Here is a 6,003-nt window from a genome sequence, read left to right as displayed (position 1 = left end):
TTTTCCTTGAGATTCTAACTCTACTTATAATGAATCTAAATCTCATATTCTTCTAGTAGATAGGTTTCTTTTATCTTTATCACCATAGCCTTCCAATTAGCTATATGCTTCTTCCCTTCACTCTCTCATTCCTCTTACACAAACTTCCACTATGTCAAAGCTTGACCTTTCAACTTGGATTTTGAAAACCTCACCTTTTTGGCCTCTATCATCCCTTTACACTCAAAGTAGTTCTCAATGCTCTCAAGCCATTCTAGGACTACCTTTAAATCCATCTTTCCATGGAATAGGGAAATATTCTATAGGCTCTTTCCTCCAAATTTCTTAAGGGATTTGAGGAATGTATCCTACTCACCAAGTGGAGGATCTGGTTCAAGTATCTCATCCTCTAAACTTACCTTCTCTTTACCCTTGCCAAATTCTTCATCTTTCTTAGCTTGGGTTGCATCCTCTATCTCTTTCAACTTATCTTTCACCTCATCTAGGGCCTCATAAAGAACCCTAATCTTCTCTTCTAGGGGCTTCCTTTTCTCATCTACCTCCTTTTCCAACTCTGCATTGGTAACCATTTTTGTAGACCCACTTGACTCAGTGGAATACATCATACCACCACAAGCCTAATCTTATGGCTTTGATACCACTTTGATGGGGAGTTACTTGAACTAAGAGCTTTCTTACTCTTCCCAGGATACTCATAGCCTCCTTAGGGTTTTCTCTCCTAACTCTAACCTAAATGATCCCTCTACAATCCCCTTTCTCCAAGAAACTCCCCGAATAATTCATTTTCAATACCATTTCCACTAATTCACCAAATATGCATTCTTTGGTCTAGAATGCCAAAAATTCACTATATGCACCAAGTGACCCAAAATAAATATTGAACACTCTTTATGAGGTTCTAGACCCATCCCTTACCATTCTACATCATTCTTTCCAGTTTCCCATTCATATTCCTCCAAGTTGCATAGTTATTCCTTGTAGCCCTAAGAGACCCTATTAGCCCTTTTAGAATCAAGGAGAGTGCAATAACTCAAAAAAAACCTTAATAAGGCCCCTTGGTGTGTTTAGGAATTTTTCTCTCCATGAACTAACCTTGAATATTTTTTTAGGTCTTGGGCTCTAGGATTGACTATACAATATAGCTTCAGAAAACCCTCTTTTCAAGGGTTTCAAAGGAAATGTTTGTGTGTGCTCCACCACAGGTGTCAAAATCCATCTCCAACCTCCTCCTCTAAGTTTTTATTCATTCATACACTATTCCTACATTTCCAACTCAAGATTTACCTGTGTCGATCTTATGTTCATTAGAAAACTCCATTTCAAGCATTTCCTTGCACCTTGCCAAGCTTGATTTCTTTACACTATATACAGGCCCCAAAAATAGTATTTACACTATATACAAAGGCTATTTCTTGGTCTCCAAGAGCCATGGTTTTTTTACCAAGGACACTCAAGCCATAGCCATTTTCATGCTTGCACTACAAAACTAGACAGTAGAATTCCTAAACCAAAATAATTTTGTGAACCCTATCAAATGCTTACTTGAAATCAAAAAAAATGCACACAGATTCAAAACATGATCACAAGAATCTATCCCATCCAAAATAAAATTTTATTCAATCCAAACACTTTATTCAACCTCTAAAAACCACATTTCAGTTCACAATGTTGCTTTATTACTGGTGATGCCCATACACCCAACTGTTTAGTCCTTCAAAATGAGTTGGAAAAGTCTTAAATAGATTTCATGATCCATTTTTTCCTTTAGGTTGAACCATGACTACCCAATTCATTTTTTTTTCCAAAACTGCACAAATAGTTGTCATGCAACTTTTTGACAACTTTTGTAATTTTCCTCATTAGACCTCCAAACATGGCTAGTTAGCTCCCAAACCTCCTAAAAAGACCTTAGTACACCTAAGAACCATTCTAATACACTCACTTCCCCATCTTGAAGCATTTTATCACATTTTTCCACCTAGAGAAACTTTTGAGCAATCTTGCCTATGAGGACCTAATTGACAAGATTTGACTCACACACCACATCCTACCTATTCAAACCACCTAGACTCACCTTGTGACTTTATAACTAGTCCTTATTACCCCAATGGTTGGTTATAACATCTACAAACCAAATTTTATATTATGGTTTTACCTTACCCTAGGTGCTCCAACACTACTAAACCTAGAAAAGAATCAAGAGTTGAAATAATAACACCAAATAAGAATATGACAAAGAATCACCCTGTTGAAGAAATTATTGGAATCAAAGACAGAGGATTTATGGCAAGAAACAAGGTACATGAAGAATTGTGTTTGATTTTTCAAGTCAAACCTGAAAGTTTTGATGAAGCTTGCAAGGATGATCATTGGATTCAAGTAATGAAGGAAGAATTGGAGCAAATTAAGAAGAAGAATATTTGGAAACTAGTTCCAAGACCTAAAGACAATAATATCATTGGAAATAAATGGGTTTTAAAAAACAAGATGAATGAACAAGGTGAATTTGTGAGAAACAAAGCAGGACTGGTATACAAACTATATTCACAATAAGAGGGAATATATTATGAGGAGACATTTGTACCTATTGCCAAAATTGAAGTAGTATGAATGTTTTTCACTTATGCAATTAATAAGAAATTTAAGTATTAGATGGATGTGAAATCAAATTTTTTTAATGGAATACTTGAAGATTTATACATTGAGTAGCCTGAGGGTTTTCTTTTTACAAAAGAAGGAGTATAGTCTATAAATTAAAGAAAGTGCCTAGAACATGGTATGTGAGGTTGGGTAGGTATTTGGAAAATTTGGGATTTTCTATAGGTACTATAGTTAGTAACTTGTATCTAAAAGAAATTGAGAAAGGTTTATTGATTATTGTGATATTTTTTGATATAATATTTGCAGGTGATGGTGAAAAAGTGATAAATTTATTGATGAAATAAAGAAAGAGTTTAAAATGAGCATGATTGGTGAGATGAAGTATGCCTTTTTTTTATAGATTGTGTACAACAATGATGATATTTTCCTATAAAAAACTAAGTATTTGAAAGGCGCATTGAAGAGATATGGTTTGGAAAGTTGTGAGCCTATTAGCACACCTTTGGTAATTGGTCATAAGTAATCTAGAAAAGATGAGACCCCTACTTTTGAGAAGAATAAGTATAGATCCATGATTGGAAGTTTACAATATTTGACACCTACAAGACCAGATATAGCTAATGCAATTGGAATTATTTCAAGATTTCAAGATGATCCTAAAGAAGCACATTCTATAAAAATAAAGGGGATTTTCAAATATTTGAAGGGTACACTTGATTTTTGGTTGTGGTATGAAAGATCAAATGACTTTACTCTATGTACATATATTGATGCAAATTGGGAAGGTAGTATGGATGATAGAAAGAGTACAAGTGAAAGGTTTATTGATTATTGTGATATATTTTGATATAATATTTGTAGGTGATGATGAAAAAGTGATAAATTTACTAATGAAATAAAGAAAGAGTTTGAAATGAGAATGATTGGTGAGATGAAGTATGCTTTGGTTTTATAGATTGTGTACAAAAATGATGATATTTTTCTATAAAAAACTAACTATTTGAAAGGCGCATTGAAGAGATATGGTTTGGAAAGTTGTAAGCCTATTAGCACACCTTTGGTAATTAGTCATAAGTAATCTAGAAAAGATGAGACCCCTACTTTTGAGAAGAATAAGTATAGATCCATGATTGGAGGTTTGAAATATTTGACACCTACAAGACTAGATATAGCTAATGCAATTGGAATTATTTCAAGATTTCAAGATGATCCTAAAGAAGCACATTATGTAGAAATAAAGAGGATTTTCAAATACTTGAAGGGTACACTTGATTTTTGGTTGTGGCATGAAAGATCAAATGACTTTACTCTATGTACATATATTGATGCAAATTGGGAAGGAAGTATGGATGATAGAAAGAGTACAAGTGATAGAAAATTTTTCCTAGGAGGAAGATTGGTTTCTTGGCTAAGCAAGAAACAAGATTGTATCTCACAAAGCATGGTAGAAGAAGAATATGTAGTAGTAGAAAAATAATGCAATCACAATGTATGAATGAAACATATGTTGAAACACAAGTATAGTAAGTATGTCTAAGAATCATGTATTACATTCTAAGATGAAGCATATATCTAGATTCAGTATTAGGTTTTGAGAGAGAAAAATACAAAGAAAGAGATTAGACTAGAATATTTAGTACAAAGGAGTAGATTGTAGATATCTTTACAATGCCTATATTAAAGGATATATTTGAGTAGTTGTGAGGTATGCTTGGGGTTATGCCCCTACCTAATTTAGAGTAGATAGTGTAGAGACTGCATCAGTCTAGTGGTACAGAGTACTATTATTTATCTAGACTTAATGTTGATGCTTCCTCTATGGGGAGTATCTATGTTTGAGCTAAGTCATGAAGGACTATAGGTTCCTGGTATCTCAAGAGTATCTTTGGACACTTGAACTGAATGAAGATATTGAGAGATTGACATAATGATTTTTTTCATTGATGTTAATGGGGGAGAGAATACATGAGAAACATCACCTTTGAATGGGAAGTGAATGAACTCTTGAGTATGGGGGAGATGATGTATATAGAATACATGATGAAGATATATGTCAATGGGGGATATGCATTGACTAAAATATTTGATTGATAAAGAGAATTTGAATAGATTATTGATGAATAGGATTTGAAAAGATTAGAGAAACAACAAAAAATTAGTTATATTTGGTTTTCATGGAACTTATATGCTTTTCATCTATGTTGACATCAATTCCAAAGGGGGAGATTGTTAGCATGAATATTGATGATATTCCTATGGGGGAGTATCCTATCATTGTTGGACCACTTGAGAGATTGTTACAGTGTTTATATGTTGTGTTCATGGAATTATTTTTCATTGATGTCAACATACTTGGGACTAGTAGAATAGCACACAATGATTGTGACCGTATGGTTTGAGGAGTAAAGATGAGGTCAAGTATACTTGGGGAAATGTTCTATGAATTTTCTTCACACTATGGTTAAGAACACATATAGAAAATCCAAGACTAGTAATCATTATTAAATATTTATAGAAGATAGTATATGAATAGAGTTACTGATAAGTGGTTTCTAGTAATCAAGTTATATCTCCTAATGGGAATAATTGGGTTGAGAAAATTTAGATATGGGTAAAATACATCTTGATGATGATGTCAGTGAACACACAAAGTATGAAGTCACACATGTGAGATATTTATAAATATTGTAAGCTAATAGTATTATGTAATTATCGAAGGATGTAATGTAACATGTATTATTTTATCTTAATGAGGTTCTATTGTAATTGTAAATTGGGAAAGCATCTATTGGTCTCAGATTGGTTTTGACAATTGAGTGTCAACACACTTAATAAATTTACTTAGTTGACATTGAGTATGATATAGATGTCGAGTTAGAGTATGTGCTGAGTTAGAAATTCATCAAGTGTTGATTTATTTAGATGTCAAGCAGATAGACAATGTTGAGTCATTCAGATGCCAAGTCAATATATCTGCCGAGTAAACTATAGTTTTCGAGAAAGACAAAACTCCTATGTGTGTCAAGCATCAATAATCAATAAGTGTTGAGTAACATAGAATCAGCATAAGAGTTTGTGCCCTCACAAACTAAGATATAAACCATTTTTTGAGCTGAAATATGATGAATCTCAAAGGATTAAAAGATAAGATCGAATCTATTTCATTCCCTATGTAAGCAACATGCAACCAATCAAAAAAATGGAAAGATTTGAGCAAGAAAGATGGATGAATCTCAACCATAGATTCATACCTAACCCTAAGTCATGAAACCTTTTTAAGGAGGTTGAAAACCCATAATTTAGTGAAGAGTATATGAGAGAATATGTGAGAAGAGAATGCATGCAAGGAGTGAATACTAGCGAAGTTTGAAGGAAGTGAAAGTGGTGAAAAGACTTAGAAGA

The sequence above is a fragment of the Cupressus sempervirens genome, chromosome 7 (genome assembly GCF_028749045.1).
Source record: "Cupressus sempervirens isolate cs-2001-9-10 chromosome 7, ASM2874904v1, whole genome shotgun sequence".
Classification (NCBI taxonomy): Eukaryota; Viridiplantae; Streptophyta; class Pinopsida; order Cupressales; family Cupressaceae; genus Cupressus; species Cupressus sempervirens.
The sequence above is the reverse complement of the archived record's forward strand: the minus strand, read 5'-3'. Positions refer to the sequence as shown.